Here is a 25,211-nt window from a genome sequence, read left to right on the forward strand (position 1 = left end):
CTCTTTTCGGTCTTTATTGTTAGAAAGTAATTAAATGTAGATGTATTCATTGCTGTGCATATGCTTGTAGGTACTAAAGTCAGCAAAAAAAGCCAATAACTTGAAAAGAGGTAATTTTCAAGAATAATGTTAGCTCAGTTTTCAGTAAGAACTGTGAGACATAAATGCCAAGAAGATGAACTATTGGAAAAATAACCCTCACAGAAGCCAGCTAACTGCTGCTTGAAGGAAGCCTTTATCTTACTTGTACGTTGTCATACCCTGTGAATCCTCTATGTTGCTTTTTTTAGCTGCAGAAGCTGTGTGATGGATATATGACAATACCTTGTATAGCTTCATTTGCATCCAACATGCTTCACAGAAAAATCTGTTTGCGCAGCATATCACACCCACGGGCCCTGTAGGGTGGAGTCCCATCACTGAATTCCAGGTTATCACCTCCCTTGATTGGCCATGCCCTGCCCTGCAGGTCTTCTGCCAGCCCAGGCTGTGGACTCCAGGCCTGTCCTCATTTCATAGCCCACTGTTATCATCTTGGACAGTCCCAGCTGGATCATCCCCAGATCCTGGCTGCCTTTCTCTGGTCCAGTTTCAGGGAACCAGGGACAGAGCGGAGGTGGCCCGTGATGCTGAAGGGACCCCCCGCAGCTCCAGCGACATGTGGTGCCCTCAGTCCACAGAGCGTGCGGCGGGCAGGGGGCTGCCAGCCTGCGCTCTGCCCTCCCCAGCCCCTTGCTGGTGCAGAGCTGGCTTTTCCTGAGATCACCAGCCCAAGAGATGAACCCCATGGCAGGGCCTCCAGCATTAATGACAAACTGTTTGAAAAAAACACTCTACTGAGAGAAGCTAGGTAAGAAATACTTTTCACATTTGATGGTACTATTTGCAATTTCCAACTTTATCCTGGCTTATTTTTAACCAAATCAGGGTTTTCTGAAGGTTTTAAAGGCAGGTGTGATTGAATGGTGTCTAGGCCATTTGCTAGGATGTGCTTGACCGTCTCAAATCCCTGTTTCACATCTAATCAATGAGGGGGTCTGACTTTGAAAGGGGGACACCTGCCCACCAAATAATCATGCAGATTTTCCTTAGGAGAACCGTTCCTATTCATCTAGGGAATTAAATACTGGAGGGTCAGAGTAGGACCCTGTGTTCTGGCAACAGGAGTCACACAGGGCAGCAAAACCTGACTTTAAACCTGACTTCAAACCTGACTTCAAACCAGCTATAACAAAAGCAGAGCCATCAGCCCCTGGGCAACTACATTGGGCTGTCACAGCAGCTCCATAGTGAGACCGTAATCACTGATGTTGCAGACCCAGCCCAGAAATGCTGCTCTGATGCCTGTTCGTCCTGAAGTGGAGGCGTTCCTGGTGGAGACAGACACCTACTCCCGGGCAGTTTACTCGCCCTGCTGGTCTCCCTCTAGCCAGGGGTGAAAACAGGCCCTTCAGGAAGGAAAATTCAAAGATTTGTATTAGTTTTCTACCCTGAACCTTCCTTTGAAGTAGAATTTCTCCATGGATTATGCACAGACGTGAGCATACTTCTGCCTTAGTAAAATCATGTGAATACCCGTGAGTACCCTGTGCCAGATTAACCAAATCATCTTGACAAGGCACAAGTGAAGGTGGCACAGGTTTAAATCCTAATATAAATTAAGAAGACTGGGGACTTCTTCAATACTCCAGGTAAGTGTTAAGCAGCAAATAGTGCCTCTTTATATATTCTGATCAGTAAGTCTACCCTACAATGCAGAAAAGTCTTTACAAATGGCTCAGTGAAAAGCATGCCTGTCACTTTTCCAAAGACAAAAATAATAGACAGTTTTCCTAAATTGCACTGTAGTCTGTTAGACTCATGAAATTTCAATCAAACTACTCTGTTTTACCATCCATTCCCATCTAACCTGAGCCTCATAACCTCCTAAGGGTTGTAAAAGTGAAATTCTGCATTCTGTCTCACCATTTGTTCACACCTTTTGCTCTATCCCTTTCCCATTTTTCTTCTCTTTCCTTTTACTTTCACCCTTCCTACACCCATTTACTGGTTAATTCCCGCCCCCTCCCCCCCTTCCGCCTCCAGCATTCACTTTAAATCTCAGGGGAAATTGTGAGTAGTTGCTCAGAGAAACGGTCGCCTTGTCATTAGGAACAGCTAATGTGACTGCTCATTAGCAGTAACAGTTCACAAGCTGGTCTGTGTGGTGTAGCTTTGTTTCCTTTGTAAGAAAAGCTGCTGATTTTCTCTCTACAGCCCACATCAGTCCTCAGCTTGTTATTTTCCCCATTTATATATCTCTCTCTACCGATCTATATATACATATATATACACCCCTGAGTGCTTATTCTCTCCTCTCCCCTGTTAAATAAAATCTTAAGCATTCACACATGACAGTGAGATTCAGCTGAACAAATACAGAGGCTTACATCTAAAATAGTCACACTAGGTTCCTTTTATGCTCAATGTAGAGAAAGAAGCACTTTCAGGGGACAATTCATCCCATCAAAGTAGACTTCTAAAATGGGTCAGATGAATCCCATCTTTAATACTAGCAGTTATCTGAAGAATCTCTTATGAATAAACTTTCTCCATTATTAATATTTTTTCCCCTGATACTTCTTCCTTAAAAACATTCTCATTAATAAGTAAACAAAAGGTGCTCTAGCTACAGCTAAATTACTTTTTACAGAAGGTCCCCATACTTTCATACAGGAACTTTATATGCTCTGTAGCCCACACACCTTTACAGGGAGTCACAATAGAAACTAAAGAGTTGTAGAGTAATGGCTGTGTTGATGAAACTGGTCAGGATGAAAGCACCCTTGCATCCTATTCAGTGGTGAAGAGCAGAGCAGTAAAAATAAGTATGCATACCACATGAGTGGCAATGGTAAGTCACCAGTATGCCCATAGCTGCCTTTTGCGCAGAGCTACCAGCCTGGACAACAGTGAGCTGCTGGGATATAAAAAGAAAAAAAGTGGTTGCAATTATATGAGCAATATTCTTTTGTGTCTCTTGAAATCCTAAACTTTTTGATGATGACTCAAATGCTGAAACACTCCAGCTAAAATCCAAATATTTTTATTCAGAAGTCGTTGGGTGTTTCATATGAGTTGTAGTACAGAAGGTTCCTGTTCCTACTCAGACTCCATGTCCTATGACAACTCATAGCTTTCCTATGAGTAATATCTAGAAATATGGAGGTGCCTTCCAGCTTCTGCTGCACTGTGAAAGCTGAAGCCCCGACGGGGAATCCAGTGCATGTGAGAGAACAAGGACATGATGTAACTGAACAGTAGCTCTGGTGAGTCAGAGCTGAAGCACATCCAACCATAGTATTTCAATGTGGGTATGTTCTTTTCTCACTTACAAAAACACTGAAATTCCAGAAGAAAGACACTTCATTACAGATTGTACATGAAAGTCCCTAGTTCTCCATTAAAAATAATCCTGATTGATTGTTCCAAATGCATCATATTAAGCAACACACCTAAAGATTATCTTCTGTTAGCACTTTAGAAGAGCCTGCCCATATCTTAGAGGGTAAGGTTAAGCATGTCAATGTTGTAGGAAGTTGGCATAAAACCAAATTCTGTCATCATATATTTGCCACCTGAGCATCAGAAAGTTTTTACTGTCTCTTGCCATTGTGTTCTTTTTTTGCTTTGGTACCTTCATGGGTACAGAAGCTGAAAGAGCTGCCGCAGAGTAGAAAATGTACTGATATTCCAAGAAGAACATTCAGTACAAGGAATAGACTAAACTCAATTGCCTTTTGCTTCCCAGGCCATCAACAAAACATATCCCCACAGAACTTCCATTGAAGAGCCAGTAACACTGCTGAAATATTAAAGGTCCCTATGTGTTCCTCAATCCACAATTTAAATTAAAAACTACCAATAAAAGCTAATGTGTCAAGTTCAAGCGCAGCTGAAAAATGTCAAATTATCCAATGTCTGTTACAATGATTTTTTGAGAAACAGCACCTTATTTTACTGAAAAATCTCTACAAACTTCATAAATATGTTTTGCTAAGTAGGTGGAGAACAGGCTGGTAGTATTCAATATTGCCTGATAAGAGACAAGCACGTTCCCATTATTGTACTGGCCCTAGAGGCCAGCATCTGCTCTGCAGGAAACTGGAGGCCAGAATCAAAACTCACTGGGTATGATAGGAAGCTTTTTTACTACATATTATGAACGTTTTCTCTAGAAAGTTTACTTTTCATAACATCAGACTCACATCCATAATAAAATAATATATAGAATCAACTCAAGGAAAATCTGAGTATTTGGAAGAAGTTCCAGTTTACTGAAAGAGGTTTGATGAGACAAATGATATGAACTTTACATCCCTCCTTTGCTCCGGTGGGTAAGGCTGAACATGAAGCATATCTTCAAAAACGTTTTTATGTTTCACAATAAACATTTTATGAAACGAAGGAACAACAACAGGAAGAAAACACTATTGGGAATTTTTTCAGAACTAAGTCTTCTGAAGGAAGACTTGCAAGGAAATGCTGAACTTTAACGAAGCCATTATATATAATTAGAACCGAAATTATTATTCCGTAGCCTTGCAGATTACAGCTTCATCTCTTGCTGCGTTTTCAGTCTTTTCTGTTCAACTGACTAATCAAAATCCAGTTTTACAGCTGGCAGAAACAGTATTACTATGAAAAAGACAGATGTGGTTCTTAGTGCTTGATGTTTCATGAATTGTCAGCAGCTCAGTGAGGACCCCTCACCTGTAAAGGGTCAAAGGAGTTTGTGTCTTCTGTAAACTCATATTTTAGCAGCTTCAAAACACAAGTCCATGTATAATTTCATATTCTTCCCCCACGGAGAGAGACATGAGGGAATGTAAACGAAAGTCTAAACTACATACAATCCAGGTACCCAAGGGAATATTTCATTTTATCTTAATTAGGTCAGGATTCCATCAAGAGCTCTCTGATAGTTTTACCTTCTAATTTATGTACAATAAAAGACTTTTGGTGTGAACTTCGAGTAAACAAACAGACTTTCTATTCTGGGAAATCTCGTTTGAAAACATGATGGTGATGTTTTGTTTGTTTTGGATTCGGGAGGGCTGGTTAAGGACTGGGACTTTGCTGCACTGAAAACATGCACTGCCATGATCTTCTCTGTCTCCAAAATAGGTTGTTGTCATAAATATAATTCTGCATAAATAGGTTTGCATCCTCTCCTGAATCAAATTTGCTGGCTAAATAACTGGGTTTAGATTCTGGTGTTTTGTCAGTGAATAAGCACTAAAATCCTGGGGACTGCACAGTTTGCTATATAATTGTTTTACTGTCTTGAGGAAGGCATCAGAATTTGCCCTCCTAGAATTTTAATGTTGGTGATAAATAGGGAGTGGAAAAGAAACAGAAGGGATACATCTGCATTTATTTTGAAAGAGAGAAGAACACAAGTAACTGCAATGCAAACTTGTGCAGATTAGCCTAGTAACACTTCACAGTCCCTCCAACCAACCCTCTGCATGGCCCATTGCCTGCTATCATTTATGCTTTCTCTTCTTTCCAAGGGATGGGAATAAGATAGTAAAGTAATTTCACAAAGGTTAATAATGCTACACCAGATTAAAGCCCATATTCACTCGCGTCACTAAAAACTGAGGATTTCACTTCCACAATTCATGCAGGATGGGAATGTACATTATGACACAGTCTGAAGTTGCATTCATCACTCTGCATTCACAGCACACTGTCAAGCCAATCCTCCTCTTCTCTCCAGCAGTGAGAATAAAAATGATAACGCTAAGGAGTGAATCAGTCAAATTACTTACTCAGAAGATGTACTGCCAACCAAAAGCCTTTCTTCTCCAGCAGGTTTACCTATGTTGGCAGTGACCTACCAATGACGGTTTTCTTCATCTCAGGTCCAACACAGTCAGAAAGTCCAATGAGACAAACGACACCTTGTGTTTCAAAGGGAAATGGCTACAGAAAGAAAACAAGACAAATTGCCCGGGGAGTATTGTAACCTTTAAAACAGTTCACATCCACCCTTCTCCATGAATATTTACTCACATTTTTTTTTCTAATAAATATGTCTTCCCACACTTGTCATTATGCCATGCAGGATCTCACAGCTCTTTTTTTGAACATATGGTCCTTTCGCTACCTACTCTTTCTCTAGATCTACATTTGGAAATGATGCATAAATACATCCTGTTTTTCTCAGCTAGAAAAGTCACCCTGCTCAATACTTTTCCTTATTAACACTTTTTTACTTGTTGGTGCAGTTGGATGCATGAGAGGAGATTTATCATTTTCGTTTCATATCAGCGAGTGAGAGGCTGGGGTTTTTTTTAATTTCCTCACTTAAATGCCAAGATGCCATGACGCTCTTAATGCTAGCTTGTTAAGAATTCAGATATAGATCTCAATCCTCCATCTGGGTCCCACCTCTATTTAAATACTTCCTTAACATTTTAGAAACTAACACAATTAAAAATTAAAATGGGATGGACAGAGTAAACCAAAACTTTATTGCCACATTGTGTGGTTATGCAATAAATTCAGAAAGATTTAAAAATAAACCTATAGGAAAACACCAAAGAGAGGGGGAATGAGCCTTTGCAGCATATGAATTTATATATTTTAGTTATACCAGCTCATACTAATGACTGTGATAGGTAACAATTAATTTGCTTGATGAAATGCAGATGAAGAGCTTGTTAACTTCACTTTTGACAAAATTCTGGAAAGGACCTGGTTTAAAAGTGTGTCCATCAAAAAAACCCAGAAGTTCATCATTAAAGATACCAAACATTCAACACAGGATATCACGTCTTTCATGAATAAGCACTGGTACCTTCCCACACAAACTGGTTCCTTCATGGTGAAATTTTATATCACCAAATATCAGTTTGTGAATCTGACTGGTCATTAGGGCTCTATGATCAGTAAGAGCTCTTTTGTAGGAGTACCACCTTTTCTTGGTCCTAGGGGTCAACTGGAGAAGCCTGCTCCTGGTCAGCAGCTGAGATCCATCCATTTTGTATTCACTGCCGCCTCTGAGCGTTTTCATGAAACAGTGGTTTTTAAAGTGGTGTTGCAAACACGAGACCTTCCGCCGACTCTGATCATGCCTCTGTACAAGAAGAAGCCAGAATCTCTCCCAGAGTCCATTGCTGCATCTCTACAAGAGACACTGGGATAATAAAGCACAGCCCTTCTTTCCCTTCCAGCTGCAGAGCTCAAGGTTCCCTAATCCAAACCCACACCAAAATCAGCTTGCTTCAGAAAAGCTTTTCAGCTTTCACAGAATAGTGCTTTCAACAATACTGCATTTCTCTGGAAATGTTCTGGGCAGGTCTCTGCTACAAATAGCTTGGGTTTTTTTATAATTTACAGAAACTGTTAAAAACCTGTCATAACCCCCACACTGTAAATGTAAAGGCAGAGAGCCGTTTAGGCATTTTGTGTATTATTGGGCACATCTCCATTTAAATACAAAGGTCATTACGCATGGAAGCTCTCCTTTATTGACATACCTTTGTGTTACTGTGCAAAAACTACTTATCTGAACTTTCTGTACTACAAATTAATCTCCTCTGTGTGTGTTTTTTACCTCAAAGTTGCCTTCGACACAAAACTTAGGGTCAGTGTCGGCACCTGAGCCCTTCATATCTTTCTTCAGAGTTAGAACACCAGCCCAGAAATCCTCACCAGTTTAGGGAACTGGTGTTTAGAAGTCTGCAGATTTGGTAAATAATTGATAAGAGGCACTAACAAAGGCTTTTACTGGCAGACTGGCACATTTCTGAAATAATAGAAGCTGCCATTACACGAATAGTAAAACTATTCAGCAGGCTAGTGAGTTGTATGTTTTCAGAGGGATTTTAAATTTCTCTTACGCTTTCACCTCCTGGGTTTCACAGATATACTATTCTCTTAACAAGTGGGATACATATTTCCAATAGTGAATACCTCTGAAAAGAATTGCCTGATATACCTAACTGGTCTAACAATTGCATTTACTAAATATTTGCTGACAACAGCATATTCTTTAAAGTCGTTAATGTGCCCTTGTCTTGTACTTGTGATTTCTACGATGTGTCTCCCAAGAGCCAGTCTAACCCTAGGGCTAGAAAACAGAGGGACAGACACCTTTTTCAAGTAAGTCAGTACTGAAGATTTGAATAAATAACCAATGAATATCTAAACCAAACGCAGCTGTACTTCACATTTATATGCATGAGCTCTGTGTTCTTGAAAATATCTTTGTAATCATAACTTTAAGACTCCTAAGAATTGCATCAAGGGCATTTTAACAAGTTATTTTCCAGAGCTGCTAACCATTATTTCCAGTTTCAGTCGCTGTACTTTGTCAGAAAATAAAAGATACTTTTTAAAATGTACTAGGGAAAAATATACAACTTAAAATATGAAACGCTTCTGGCATCATTAACAAAATGTCACACTGAACACTGAATGGGCATCTAGCTACCTGTGCTAATGAGCTGGAGAGATTTAGTATTCCACAGTGTATTGCATTTGCAGGGTGCTGAAGGGTCAGGTAGAGTTCACATGATCTACACAAAGTGTAGGCAATTAATACACTTTTAGAAAAATACAAGCAATTTTATAATAAATGATATTAAGCTGTCAGCATTAAGATGTCCTTTTCCTATTTCTTCTGACATTACATTTTTGAAAAGAGCAGCAAATGTAAAAGATGTGTTTGCTAGACTCCCTTTTATAGCCTCACTGAATGCCATCGTGTTATAAACATGTATAAACCAATAAAGATGACATTATACAATACTAATATAAAACAGAGTGGGAACTGCTACGGTGATGTTCAGCTCCAACGTACTGAGAAAAATGAGAGCCCATTTCTTGCAAATAACCTAGCTGAAGCAGTGACTGGAACAAATACAGATATAACAGCAGCACTACAAAAGAGAGTAGTGGTAATATACTGGCGTTATTTCTCCAGTGAGCTTGGTTAAATGTCATTAGCAGATGAACTGCCTTGTTTGTGTCAACAAATTACCCACAGTTTTCTTTTCTGCTGTGGTACCCGAAGCTGAAGTTGGCGTCTCCCATTCAGATAATTGGCTGTCCACCCTTATTATGAGAATACACCGAAGAAAACATTGGCATTGTTTTTTGGGTAAGGATCTACAATTTTATTAGGCATTTTATGAAACGGCAAGTTAAATCTGTATGTTTTGTTTTACTTACAGTAATAAAAGCTGGGGAGGAGATTAAAAACCCTGTCCCAAGCAACCACCAAATTGTTCTTTTTTTAATGCATTACTACTGCATACCCTAACTGCCTGTGCTGAGCCTGCGCCTCTTGCATCAGGGGGCCTACGGAGACCACACTCATCCACTTTCCAACCAACTCTTACACCTCCTTGCAGCCTATGCGCATCCTGGACCACCTCCAGCCAAGAGGTTCTTATCTGGTTTAAGCAGGAAAGTCTGGAGCAATTTCCTGAATGACCCTGCTGCGATCCGCGTTTGAGACCCTGCCATACTCATCTACCTGCTGCCACTCACACTCTTGAACTGTTGCATTACAAAAGCCTGCTCCGAATTAAGAACATTCCCCTGTGCTCCCCAAAACAGAGTGAGTTTAAAGTCTTTGTTCTCAAAAAGCAGTTGGGATAACAATTGTGCTGCAAGCTCCTGATAATGAAAGTGTCAGTTCGCTGGCATAAACCGCTGTTGTGGCTACCAATGCTGCTGTGCTGAACCCGTAGATACCACTTCTTGTCGATACACCGTGGCATCAGGTCTTGATGTCTGATCTTCACAGAGGTAAAAGCTGCTCACAGAGCTGACTGCAATCTTTTTAATTAGAGCTGAGATATAGCATTTCTGAAAGAGCGTCACCATAGGAAACAGAAGTCTTTGCTCAAGTGCCATGCAAGGGGAAAAAAATGAAAGGTGAATGCTGGAACCCAAAATAAGAGCTTTCCATGTACGCGCAATGCAAGACACCAAGTCACAGGAGGATGTGAACCAACAGAGGGGACCACCAGTAAGACAAGCAGGTTAGATCCTTTCTTTTTGTTCTCAGTTTCTCGTCCCCAGTCTTCCACACTAGTGTGTTCCAAGGCAAATCCAAAACGTACTGCTGGGAATACTTTCCTCCAGAGGGACACGATGGATAAGTCAGTGCTAGGACTGCCTCTCTGCACACCACTTTCAGTACAGTTTCTGAAGGCCATGAGCCACTGAGCACTGTTTTGGTTGGTGGTGACACAAGTCTCTCACTATTTCAGGTACTATGAACTGTGAAAAAAGCACATAAAACGTTAATAATGGTAGAAATTGAACCTCTCTGAGCTTCATGGTCAGACTCAGAGCAGGCAGAAATTAATAGCAAAATCTCTGTGTATGACTCTCATCATACACAAGTGAAGGCTGAATTAGACCAGTGTCAAACACTTGCAAAATGTCTTTGCTACAATGACACCAACACAACGCCTCCTTGGAAATGTCACTCTGAACTACTGTATGCTGAGACAGCCCCGGGATGGCCTAACCCAACACAAATCTCTCACACCTAGCGAGCAGAGACAGACTTCTCTCAGCCCGACACTTCCCTCCTACATCGCAATTAGCTGTCACCTTGTCTCCTCATCTTTGAGTGTTGCTATCAACCTCTCTCTGTGTTTGCTGCAACACAAGCCCATTGTTCCTAGTAAAATTTGTTTTCTTGATATAAAGGCAACCTAATTTTGTTGTTGTTATTGTATTGTACTTTCTCATAACTATCTGAACAGCCTGTAATTGATAAAACATTTGGTAGACGGAAATTAATTCTCTTCCATTTAATATTGCTTTTTTTCTTTGATGGGTTTTGTTTGGAAGAAAAAACAGCAATGATGTCAAAAAAACACCATTGGTAAAGGCACACAGAACTATTTATTCTCTCACTCTGTCTGGTTTTATGTGCTGCAAGATTCTAGCAAAATAATCTCGTGTTGCACTTTTTGTTGTTGAATGAATGGCTTCATTTGCAACAACCCCCTACTTGCATTCCACTCTGAGCCCTGGTTTTATTATCCAAGTGTGAGGTAGTCATAGTGGTGGATAAATTATTCTGAATCAGAACTAAATCGTTTTCTTCCCACTCAGACAAGTGGATGTGAGAATGGACATAAAGATTTCCATAGAACAGCAAGAATATTTGTTGAGCCATTTTGGACTGATGAATTGTTACAATTATCTAAAATGACACAGAAAAGCTCTGCCCCTCCTCCATGGGGTTTAATAGGGATGCTGTGCTCATGGCGTGTAAATAAACGCTTGTTTAAATACTCACGGTGTAATGCTCACACCACGGGCTGCTGGCAACTATGCTTCGTGCAGCGCAACAGAAAACACAGAAGACATTGAATGCCAAGTAAAGAAGACCCTACCGAGAACAGGAGGCTGGGAGAAATGAGCACTGCCAATAGCCGCCACATTGCTCCTTGGCAGAGAGCAGTTGGGCAGCAGCACGTGGTGGGCACGCTGCTGCGCACGGGGCATAGGAAGCACTCTGAGACAGGGACCGGCTTGTCACCCAGGCATGCCGTCCCGTGGGTCACAGCACCAACACTCAGCTTTCCTGCCAAAAGGTGAATTGTGCCAAAATGTCTCGGAAAGAGTTCTGCCCCCCGGTGTTGCTCAGAATGACATTGCTCCCAAACCAGACTGACATCACCCACTGCCTCATCTCCGCGCTCAAGAACCAGGGCTGCCAGGAGGAGCCAGTGAGCCCTAGGCCATTAACTGTAATTGAAGACACTTGAACATTCTGCTGTAAAGTACCCGTGGGAATAGCTCTCACATCAGCATAATACAATGCAAGCTTATTAATTATAGTCGTACTTCCAATGTGTTAACCATTTCTTTCTTAAAACAAGGAATCCACATGAACATTTCAACATTTGGCTTTGTACCAGGAAAAAAGTTTTTAAAACATTAAAAAATGTGGCAAAACAGAAATTCTGCAAAATGCGGTTTTTCAAAGTATGGGAACATCACATAATTTTTAATCCAATTAGATAATTTGTCATTCTTCGTTTTCAGCTTACTGAACTGCTCAAGTTAATTCAACATCATCACACATCATTTGTTTGTACTGCTGTCTCCAATTTTCCTTTAGTTTTCTTCACTCATCATACCACTACACAGTTTAAACAGGTTTGCATTATGGAAGAGAGAATGGGAGAGAACATTAAACCATATATGGCAATAAAAAACAATGGAAGCAGTTTTTTAAAGTGAATAGCAGAAAATGTCTTTGGTCCTCTCAGAATTTAGAATATTGAAAATTGAATAGTTTCCTTTTTTTTTGTAATGGAAGGCAAAATCTTTCAGAGAAATCAGTATTTCACTTTAGAAATCTTTGATTTTGCAAGAAAAACATTTTGACCTACGTTAAACATTACAACAAAAATTCCTGCTCAGCTCTGTTTTCAGCATGACCTGTGTCTGTTCACGCCCAGAGGGAAAACGTCCCTGTGCCAGCACCCCACCCTGCGGTGACGGTGGCACGGCGAGAAGCGTGAACACCCGTCCAGCCAGCTTCTGCAGTCTGGGAGGAGTGGGAATGTCCCACACATTCCTCAGACCCTGGCAACCCATCCGTCCTGGCTCTGTCAATCCCATGGCATCTGTCACGTCATACTTGAGAATAATGCAAAGACGCATCTCCACTTCACCCTCAGATCCTACTCTTGCTTCAGCAAAATTTCTGGCAGCTCCTGAACCACCAAACTTAATCACTATTAAAAAAAACTGTCTGGCTTAGGATCACACATTTGAAGTCCTTTTGCAGGTTAGCTTGTGGATATGAGTCCTTCAGATAGATTTATTTCCAACAGCTTGCTTCACTGACTGAGAAATTTGGTAAAGTATTATAGATGACACAAATGACACAAGAAACCAAGTAGATTTTTGGTGACAAGGGATCTAATTCTCATCGGGCTTACAAGGTGTTTGGCTTCCCACTAGGCACCGACTTTTAAATCTCCAGTCCTATTTCACAACTATATACATGGGGGAACAGTTCCTGCTTCAGGCTGCAGGTGGCAAAAGATGCTATTATTATTTCTGAAATCATGATTATTTTAACACCATAACCTGCAGTTTACTGTAGTACAATTACTTGTAGTAGTGCCTGTGGTGATCACGCCCATCACATTTTGAACACATCCCATCAGAAAATCATTCACTAACTTATTCTCCAAATAAATACTTAAGGTAGATGGAAAAAAAATTCACTCTCTGAAACTTCACTTTTTTGGTATTTCCTCTTTTTGGTTTTGGTGCAACTGAGGGCTTTCAAATTCTCTTACACTCATATAGGAAGAAAGAGACAGAAACCCACAACCGATGACCTTGCACAGAATATCATTAAACCTACATGGATGTTTGTGCTCTCTCTGTCTCTTCTGCTGGAGCATTTACAGTTTGTATAAGTAATTGAATATTAAAGCCCAAAGGAGTACCAGAACTGCAAGACTTATTTCTCTGATCAGAAATTCTGTTTTGGAGGAGAAACAGGTTTCTTTCTAATAAAAGTTTTGGTAAGAGTGGCTTATTTTTCCAGTAAAAGCTTTGGCAAACAAAAAATGGTTCACGCCTGTGAATTCTTTTGCACACAAGATCAGTATTTCCAGACAAATGGTATTTTTAGTAAAAAGTTACTGGTGGGTTTTAACTACCAAATCAACTTACAGATAATAAGAGGCAGAAAAAACTAACTGACTTCCTTATCCCTGAGTCATTGGAAAGCCAGAAATAGCACGAGGGAACCTTCAGCAGGACCCAACCTATAAGTGGCATCTCAAATACCAGATTGAAAAGCAGTCGGAATGTTTGGCATTGCAAGCCGGTGCTCATGGGCAGTTCCCACACAATGGCATCCCCGACCGAACAGGAAATATCTGTGTTATCTAAGATCCTGCCGCATGGCAACAGACGGCAAGTGTTGACTTGTTACCAGCACCCACCGTGCACTAGAGTCACACTGCCAACGTGGAATTTAAAAATTATAATGTTTTGTTACTACCTGAAGTCTAAAGGTAATTAACATTATTAATAAAATGTTCCTTTGCAGTGGCAAATGTCCAAGATTACTTTTAATCTATAAATTAGTTTGGACTGTAGATTTTGACAATTTTGCACACAATGCCCTCAAATAATAGGGAGTGAGCCTCAGATATTAATCACAGAAGCTCTTTAAACCATGAGAAAACACACAATAAATGGCACACAAGATGGCACATGTTTCTGTGTGGCTAAATTATGAGATATTTTGTCATTATCAAGCTGCAAACTGTGACTCATGCTATAAAGACATTTTTTTTGAGCCCGTATAAATAGGCAATTGGTTTTTTTGAAAATTCCAAGGGGTAGATTTTGATCTGGTGTAAAACTGGTGTAGCAACATCAGATTTAGCCATCCCAGATGGTGTAGCAGAGGTTAGTCCCACTTGCATATATTCACTGTGTGGAGAATAGGAACTTTTGAGTTGACTCAGAGCTATGAAGTTCTATGCAGATGTGAAGGCATGAGCTTCGAAGGTGTTTCAAGCTGTATTCCTGGGTCTCCTAAGTCCTTATTATCTTAGACAGAGGAGAACTTGTAAGATTTAAATGCCTGTTTTAAATGTATTTATTTGTCTTTCTAACCTGTACGTACACCCGTGCATTCTCTGCAATCTGAAACTCTGATTCAGTGAAAATGGTTATGCAAAAATAGCAACACCACGGTTTTGTCAACACATTTCTTACATGTATTTCATCTGTTTGCCTTACAAATAAAAGAAATATTTTCCCCAGAAAAGCCAAAAACTTTCCAGGAGCATGGACTATTATCTTCTATTTCATGTATCGTGTTACTCCGAGTTAATTGTCTATGCACGTACTGACAGCAAAGTACTGACCTTTATTACTAAGGCAGAAAATACATCCATTTGAATTTCAGATCCTTGATTTTCAGTACTAGCAGATAGGGAGAAAAATTTCTTCTACTCACGAGGCAGGCAAATTTACTCAGAAATTAATGAAGTAATCCACAATGTAGCCTTTCAGATTCATGTAGCACTATATACCTGTATTTAAAAGTAGCTATTATAGACTTTGAAGCTCACAGCTCATCTCTGGTGGGGCTGCTGGCATCTTGGTACCCAGATGAATGAAGGGAGGCTGAAAAGGTGTTTATAATTAAATTCAGAGATTCTCTTTTGTGGTTCCATACAGATGAGCACAACCACAAGGACAGAAAACCAAGGAGTTCATATAAATGATATTCATATCACCCCTTTGCTTCCCTATATATTCCTGAAAGCCTCTGAGGCACGAGGAAGAAGGCAGCAGAATGGGCATTTCTGCTTTCCCTGCCCAGCTGTGTGGGGTATTTGGCTGAGGGATATCTGCAGAGACCAGAGTGGGAAGCATGGACAGTCCTAAAACTGTGGGGAGGCCTTTGCCTGGGAGCCAGTTCACCACAGGGGTTCCAGACTTCACCGTCATTAATCCTGGCATCAAAGCACCCCAAGGAGTGGCCCAGGGGCTTTCCACGGGGCACTGCTCAGCATCACTGAGCAGCCGGCAAAACCAGGCGGTGTGAGGGACAGAGGGGTGTCTACGTGGGTCCCTGCAGGAGGGGGCTCAAAGCACCAGCACAGCCAAAACGACTCTGCTGCCCCTATGTTACAAACCCTTTCAGGACTTGGCCTGGTAAAACAGTTCGAAAGGATGTACCTGCTGCAGTCCACTTACCTAAACTATTTAATCCAAAGTGAATTTACTCATCTGAGGGGAGGAGGCTTCAGGTCCAAATAGCTTAGATACCTGCAGGGACTTAACAGCTCTGCAAAACTAATGAATAGTCTAAAATAGGACTTTCTCTAGTGGGAATTGTTCCTTTTGTCATAAAATATATAAATATTAATTGAACTAGAGGTTCAAATTTCACTTTTTAATTTTCTTTGTGAATCTCCTAGCCAGTGGGCTCCACAATGCTTCCCACTCCCCAATGAATCTTTAATTATTCTGCAGAAAATAGAAAAGCTTCATTACCTTTCTTATTCTTATTATTAAAATAAATTCATTAACAGGAAGAAAAGGAAAGGGATTCATTTTTCCTCAAAGGAAAAATGTGAAGTGAGTGGAATATAAAAAATAACAGGCATCAATTTTAAACATGAGCATTTATACTAATTTTAAGCTGAAGTGTTTCTATCGATTTCAGCAAAGTACATCTGAGTTCCGACTTTAGAAATGTGACCAGAATTGGTACTTAACAAGGCAGGACCAGAATTTGGAGTTAACCCTGAGGTCAAGTGAGAGGCTCCTACCACAGTTTTACAGTACTCCAGTACTGTACACAGTACCTCCACCACAGTTTTACAACTTCTTTAAAGTTTTTTTTGTGTTTCTGTCCTAACAGTGACAAGAAGTGTCAGGACAATACAACAGGGGCTTAAGAGAACCAAACAAGGACAGTATAGGTTATTCATTTTCAAAGTACTACTAATAAGATAAAGCTATTTATTTGTTACACCCTGGGGAAAATACAGCCATACTATTAAAGTAGTACCATACATAGTAAAGGACCTTTTCCTGACTTTGGCCTTCTTAAACTCAGTCATGTTCCTACACACCCACCACTGCAAGCGTGTGGATGATCAATGAAAACTCCAAATAAAACATGTTCCCACAGATTCTATTTAAAACTGATTATTAAATATGTTACTTGTGCTTTTGTGTGCTCAAGCAGAAGTCCACAGTAGGGATGTCTTTCACTGTCTTAAGCTCATTTACATGGGCACGTAAAGGTATTTTACAAAGGAGTAGCTCATTTTTTCCATTTTACAAAATATCACAACTAAGTATTCTCATGTTGCAACATTGTCCTGGTGATGAATAATTAATATGCATAATAAATCATAATAATAAAATCATGATAATAAATAGTGACCTGGTTTTGCATTACATTTTTCACTTTAAACCTCCTATGTATGCATATGTTCACACAAACATCTGCTACAAAATTTTCTATCAAGGTTCCCATCATTTAAAAATCTTTGAACCTCCTGGGTCATGCTCAATGATTCTACAGAGCAATCACAGCTCTTGTAACCTCAAATTTCAAATTACTTGGATCTGATTTGACTTTTAAAGATCACAGCCACGCTCCCTTCTTCACCTGATGAGCCGCTATTTTCATCAATGAGAATTCTTGAAAACAACACAGTTGAATAAAGTTGAAAAGAATAACTTTGAATAAAAGGGAGAATACAGAAATATGTAAGAGGCTGACGATTCAACTAGGTCATACTGTTACTCAAATTTCCTGCCTCTAGAGAACTGTCATATATATCCTCTCTCACTGTTAATACTCAGTGCAACTGAGAGTGTTACAAAGGAACATGAGCACCCGAGGAGGCTGGGAGCTCTATTTTCTTAAAGCATGAACTGGAAAATGTGTATACATGTCCACTGTTTAAACAGACACTACATTTTTTACTCTGGGCTAATCTATTGAGTTTTTGTGTATGCACAAGTTGAACTTCCTTATAAAAACAAGATGCTACAACCTTAATGAAGCTGTAGATCTTAATATTTGCTTGTATTTGCATTGCAAATAGCTGGATTTATCTACTTTAAAATTCCCTGAATTCAGACAGCACAATTTGGTACAGAATTTTTTATCTCTTCACAGAAGCAAGAAGAAAGGCTCAGTGACAGTCTTTATGGTCCATTGTACATCATGGGAAGCCATCGGGAAAACTCTTGTCACTGGAGGAGGAGTTGATCAGACTTTTAGAATAATTCTAACAAATCACCACCTCGGAATGAAAAGTATGGAAGAAAAATCAGATTATTTAACAAAATAAGGGAAACACAAAGTCATGCAGTTATCTTATGCAGACTTAAAATTCAGGGGGGTGAGTAAAATATTGCTGAAGATGCCAGGAAATTAGTATTTGGTTATGGTCTCTTCCAAAGAGGTAACAATTATTACACTGATAGATAAAAACAGGGAAAAGATACAAAAGATGTCTTTGTGATCCAGAAATTATTCTGTAAGAAAAAAATGATTCAGAGCCTTTTTCTGTTGAATCTTACCACCGCATCTGTCCAGTCCCTCAGGGATTGTTGCTATTCCCACCTACAACCTGCTCATTAGTGAATGGAAAGGATTGAGCCTAAAGCTATCAGTGACTTTCAAATGATACACTTGGCAGCAGGAGCGTCAAGCACCTGAGCATAGGTGCAATGCAAAGAGCCTTTCTCTGGCAGAAATCAAGAGGCACCTTTAAGACCAATTTCGGAAAATGCCTCTGAGGCATGATTGATCACGTGAGGGGCAGAGGATGGATTCTCAGACTCCTTCTACTCTTATTTTCTCATGGTCTATGAAATATTGAGTAAAAAAGGGGTAGAGTATTTCAGCAGGGGCTAGCTGAAGTAAATCCAGTTTATTTTTAGAACAGCAACCCACAAAGAAGCCATAGCATGATGCTAGAAAGCTAATAAATTGTCTTTTTTTCACATGACCTTGGCAAAAAGATGCCAGTGCAACTTACAGCTTCATAGCCTATGGTTCTCCATATGAGCTTCCTGTGTTTGAAATTGCCATATTTTCTCAAGTTCTTGGCATCATTAAAACAGGAAAAGAGGTTTTACAAAATCACAGTCTCCCTCATGGCTTGCCTTCATGATCTAGCACTAATGAACTCTCTAGAAAGCAGGGCAGAAATGAATTATAATGTTTGTATAGTAACATATCTATGTATTATACTTTTATAATTATGTTGTTTATGAACATATGAATTGTGCATGCAGAAACATAAATGTGTACGAGGAAATGATTAGAGGACTGGAACACCTCTCTTATGAAGAAAGGCTGAGGGATTTGGGTCTCTTCAGTCTGGAAAAAAGACAGCTGAGGGGGGATCTTATCAACACTTATAAAACCTAAAGGATGGGTGTCAGGAGGATGGGGCCAGGCTCTTCTCACTGGTGCCCGGCGACAGGAGAAGAGGTAATGGGCACAAACTTAAGCATAGGAAGTTCCATCTCAACATGAGGAGCAACTTCCTTACTTTGAGGGTGGCAGAGCACCGGAACAGGCTGCCCAGAGAGGTGGTGGAGTCTCCATCTCTGGAGACATTCAAAACCCACCTGGACACGTTCCTGTGCAACCTGCTCTAGGTGACCCTGTTCTGGCAGGGGGGTTGGAGTGGATGATCTCTAGAGGTCCCTTCCAACCCTATCATTCTGTGATTCTGTGAAATGGCATTCACAGAAGACCTGGGCCTTACTAATCAATCCCCTAACAGGAGACTTTCATGCAACCATGTAAGATGAAGGTATGAGACTGAATACACACCAACTACAAGAAAAAGCCTTCCTAAAAACATGATGATGACTGATGATTCCCAAAGAGGTAATAATTTATCTACATAAAACTGTTAATGTTACACTGCATTGCTACTTCCGGGGAACAGATTCTTTTCTCTTTTCAGGTAATTACCTTATACCGAACTAAGCAGATTCCCAGCTAACTTTGCATTTTGTGAGAAAATGAAGGTAGTGATTTTACTTTTTCCATTTTACTCTCTGTTCTAGGATACAGCCAGTTCCCACAGTCAAAAAAAAAAAAAAGAAGAAATAAATTTAAAAAAAAACCAACAAACAACAAAAAAGCAGCTACAGATTTAAAATACAAAGACCCATATGCAATCAAATCAGGGACTCCACTGAGGCTGATTTGCTAAAACATAATGCAAGATGTTTCACTTGAAAAGCTGAAAGCCCTGACTCTCTGCTACAGTGATACCACCAAAAGAGAAAGAATAACAAAAAATACAAGCAAAAGCAAACCCTCCTTAGCACCCATATAAGCTATCATTTTTCCTCTTTGATGTCTTCTTCTCGAAAAGAGGAAAAGATCTTCCAGAAATATCACAGTTGTGCAGCATATTTATTAGGGTCAGATGAAGAGATTCAAATGACCACTTGAAAGCCAATAACCTCTTCTGAGGTTTGAAAAAGTCAAGATTCAATACTTTAAAGTTGATTTTCTTTTCTGAGTGCTTCAGCACTTCCTGTTCCCAGAGCAGCTGAGAAGAAAGCATGTATAAAGTCTCAGGAGGAGAAGAAAGTAGGTACTTTTACATTTCCCGTTCAACTCCAGGCCTGCTCAGGGAAGATCTGAGCAAACCTTTGGATTTTTCAGCGCTTGCCTGAACTGAAGTGAACTCTTCAAACTTTGAAGTCTGCTCATTACTTTATCAAACTGAAGTTTAAATTATCTTTCATACTCATATACTATATGAATACTTCGTAGGACTTGTAGAAAGTGAAAATAGGGGCTGAATGTGGTTATCAAAGTTTTTTCCTTCAAACGTGCCCCTAATAGAGTATACTGCGTTGCTTAAGGGGCTCCACAATGAACAGTCAGTGCGAACACGACAGCGAGCTCTTTCTGCACACAGAGTGCCGAAGGCTGAAATACACACCTAGTTTCCTTCTAAATATTCAATCCTATGGCACCAGCAAAGACCCAGTGTGCAGAGCCACGTGTATAGAATATATTCAGATAACAGCAGCTCAACCAATTTCTCCACCGCAAGTGCAATTGCACCTAGCAAGTTGAAAATGAGACTTTTTTAGAATTTCAGACTTTCCTAGATGTCTTTTTAAAAGTACTGGACTGTTAGTGCACAATAATAAAACACACCAAGCACGTATGGCAGGGTCACAACGCTAGGGAAATTGTGCTATGAAACAATAAGAAGACTGATAAAAAATGACACTATTTTGAGGGCATTTTCCAGATGATAAAAGATAAAGATTTTATAAACTTATGTTATGTTACAAGCTGTAGCACAAGAAACACAGCTTATGGGGCCACATCACATGAGCGGTCTCCTTGCTGTAAGACGTGCTGTGGGTAACATATGAGACAGATGAACTTACCTGAATCTGAAAGCTCCTTTTCATCCTAAAAGGTCTCATAGACTCTTCTTCCACCAAATCACATCTAACCGTCTGACAGGCCAAAAGCTGGAGGAGAAGCTGTTGAGAGGGCTTCAGCAATTGCTGAGGCAGCAGAGGTCCCCTCTCCTGTGGCAAGGCTTCTCAGTGCATCACCCATAGCCCTGTACACATCCCCATAAGCCAGGCACCTCTGGGAAGTACCAAAACCAACGTGGGTGCTGGGTGCTGCTGGTATGGGCAGGACCTCCCATCCACCAGTCTCTTGGCACCATCCATCGTCACTGCCGCACAAGACCAGAGGGAAGACAGGTCTCCATAAGATCAGCAGTCAGACTTTGCTGTCCTCTCCTGCTCTACTGCTGTTAAACCAAGGAGCAGAGACATGAACTTCGCTGCAGCATTGCCAGGCATTTCATGTACCACTTTTCCTAATAGCCTGTTTTTCAGTTGTTTTTAAAGAAGCTTATGACATCCTCTTGGATTTTGCTTCAGGCCTCTTCCTTCTGCTGCCTGCGATAGACTTTTTGTTCTTGTTCTATTTTCTGTCTTTGTGCCAGCTTAAACCCGCTTTATGCTACTTATACTTTCCCACATCAACATATGAATAGGTATTTCTAATCCCCTTTGTGACTGTAAAGAAACATCTAAATATAGCCTAACTGAAATCAGATCCTCAAAGCTACTGTTGATTAAATATTGACCCAAGAATTTTTATATTAAAGCACCCATCCACCCTTACTGAAATCAATGGCATAAGTCATATTGCCAGCATTGCACCAGAATTTTGAGTGCTGCAGGGTTTCCAGGGTTATCAAAGAATGTCTTTGGGCATCTTCAAAAGGTGACCTGTGGTTTGATGAAACCAAGAGTATCATTTTTAATAAGCATTTCTACTAGAAGGACAGGCATGTGTGATTCCCCATGTGGATTTGTATACAACAGAGTCCATCCGAGGATGGATGAAGTGGTGGCTGCAGTGGAGGCGGAGACTTAGGGGGAAGTTTCATCTCCACATTCTGCTCCAGATGCCAAAATACCATGCTGTGGCCTTCCGCCAGAGCAGTACTTTCCACACTTAACACAAAACATAGAGGGAGGACGCTGTATGGCTTTAAGAACTCTTTAACAAAAGAGTTTCTTTTTAACAAAAGAAAGCATGAGAAGAAAAACTTCCAGGTATGCCCACTCAGGCACTGGAGCAAAAGGCATGCTGAAAAAGGCTGGTGTGATATGATGTGGTCTATAAAACCTTTTTGTACAAATAATTAAGCTGATGGGGAAAAAAATATTCAGAGAAATATAAAACTTTCATGTGTGTTCTCTTCCAAGATTCAAATATCCCTTTTGAGTCAAGGAAACTTGTCTCTAATTCCAAATATATTTCTAGCAAAACCAAGTCCATTTTTCTGTGAAAAGAACAGGAAAAAGTACAGAAACTAATTTTTACTATAAGGGATGAGACATGGTGGAAGTGATATTCCCCAGGGAGATAGAAAATGTCAAAATTCTTTGTTAGAATAAAAGGCAAAAAAATAAATTGAAATTTTTAACTGCTGAAATGTTTCAGTTCAGTTTCTAATTAGTCCCTTTCAAAGCCATTCGTGAATTAGCCAAACGACAGCCTTGTGGGAATCAAGAGCATGCAAGGTTCATTTGATCTCATCAGTAACTCCCACGTGGATTAGAGATGCCGTAAAGGTCCCATATCTCCTGGCAAGGTGGTACACTTTCCTGCCTTGTGGCTGTTCTATACTTATTCCACAGTTTCCTCACGGTCCGCTCCAGACTTCCGGCACACTCATGCCACTGCACAGTGTTCAGTATAAAATTGCACATGCTTTCCTTTTGCAGTTCTCTCTCCAAATATTTAGTCAAAGGTCCAGGACCTCCACATTATTCATTTTCCGTTTGTCCTGGTAGCGAGTGCAACCTGCAGACAGAGCAAGAAGTGGAAGTGATGGGCTGTGAAGAGCTCCAGAGGTGGAATTTTCCAGGCAAATTCTTCTCCTCCCACATGCTGCTGCCTGCGCAGGCAGAGGCAGGAAAAAAGAGATCAGGAGGAGAACGCAAGCTGCAGGTCTCTGTCACCGGTACTGCCTGATAACTTCTCCTGTCTTTCAAATTGCAACTAAAATCCAAAGACCCTTTTAGAAAAAAAACAACTAGTTTTCATGTGCAACTTGATATTTGTTCCCACATTGTTCTGAATTTTAAAACAGATCAAAACCCCCACTCATTATTAGCACTTGGCAGCTCTGACCAGTATCTTGTTAAGCTTTACATTGTAGAGATTTGCAATTTTATAATGTTCTGTGCTGGATAAAAACCTTATGTCAGCCAACCCAGCTGGAATGAAGTGGAAATGCCACCACATAGAAAGATTTTATGGAAGTATTTGTAAAAGAAATCATCAAGCCGATCTACCAACTCAAGCTAGGAAGTAGAGAAAGCTATATGTAAATCAATACTTAATTTAGAAGAAACATCAAAACTTCATGCAGCACAATCTATAAAACTCATCAGGAGCAAAATACATTAGACAGCACTAGCAACAGGCAATTTCAAGACCTGTTACAAGTTGAGGCAACATGTTATATGGTTTCTCCCAATCCACAGCTCACCACAGGAACTGGCAGGCAAACTTCATGGGAATTGTCACAGGTGGAATAAATGGGAATGCATACAGATCAGTAATTACCCTGCCCTCCCTTAAACAGCAGTCAGATTGCTTTGGAGGTGATCCCCATTTTTAAGAGTCAGGTAAGGTCTTCTGTGTCCAGGTCACACTGTGCAGGACCACAGCCTTTGATCTGCAGGATGCACCCTGCCATCAGCCATGCTGCAATGGCTGTGAGTGTAGCTGCCTGCCTGGCTTTGGCTTCAGAAGTAGCAGAAAGAGAGGACAGAGTCCCCAAATGACAAAAGGCCTGTATATCCTTTGGCAACCAAATTATCAGGGGAGAATAAACTTCTGTCTTGTCCAGGCAGATCAGTGCCTCATTCACTCGGGATCCTGTGAGGTGCTGACCCATGTCAATCATAGAATCATAGCATTGCCTAGGTTGGAAGGGACCTTTAGGATCATCTAGTTCAGCCATCAACCTAACACTGACAAAACCCATCACTAAACCATATCGCTAAGCACCACATCTACCCATCTTTTAAAAACCTCCAGAGATGGCGACTCAACCACTTCCCTGTGCAGCCTGTTCCAAGCTTAATAACCCTTTCACCGTAAATTTTTTTCCTAATACCCGATCTAATCCTCCCCTGAGCAACTTGAGGACATTTCCTCTTGTCCTATCATCTGTTACTTGGGAGAGAACACCGACCCCCACCTCTCTACAACCTCCTTTCAGGCAGTTGTAGAGAGTGATAAGGTCTCCCCTCAGCCTCTTTTCCAGACTAAATCACCTCAGCTCCCTCAGCCGCTCCTCACAAGGCTTGTTCTCCAGACCTCTCACCAGCTTCATTGCCCTTCTCTGGCCATGCTCCAGCAATCTGCATTTGGCACTGACCACCTCCTGCATGGAAACATTTTGGCAGGCTATTTCAAGGTGACTGCAAGTATATGTGCACCATCAACGTCCTTGGTACCCTAGATGCTCTGAGAACAGCAAAGCCTGAAAGCCAGCTTTTATTCTCAGCACAGACTGATACTCAAGTTACTAGCTATGGCAGTTTTTATTACATGCCTCCTCCATCATTATGTTGACAGCTGATCTTTTAGAGTCAAAACACACTATAGACCAATGTGGAGCAATTTGGCAACTTATTTCTGTGAGTCCTGTAAGTTCCCTTATATATTTTCTGGGGTTCAGACACCAGCCGGGCATCCTGCCTGGCCCTAGATGGGCTGGTTGTTCATATGAATGCTACAGAACCATTACTGGTCACACCATACCTACAAAATAATGCAGACTCTGCTGTTTCTCCTGCACTACTTATTCTGCTGCGTGCATGCCTGTAGGAACATATGTTACATCATACAAATATACCAAAATTTCTTCCTTTTTGTCTTTTGCATATATTATACAAGCAAAAAAAATATTCCACAGGCTCTGTGGATACAGTCACTTGGGTCACACAGTCATGAGCAACCATTATGTTCTTGCTGCGACGAACGCACAGAGGTGAGCAGTGTGCTGAGATACACCGGTCGTCTAAGACATGAGGCTGTGATTAGGTCTGCTCTTGGGGAAGAG

This window comes from Chroicocephalus ridibundus, chromosome Z (assembly GCF_963924245.1).
Source record: "Chroicocephalus ridibundus chromosome Z, bChrRid1.1, whole genome shotgun sequence".
Classification (NCBI taxonomy): Eukaryota; Metazoa; Chordata; class Aves; order Charadriiformes; family Laridae; genus Chroicocephalus; species Chroicocephalus ridibundus.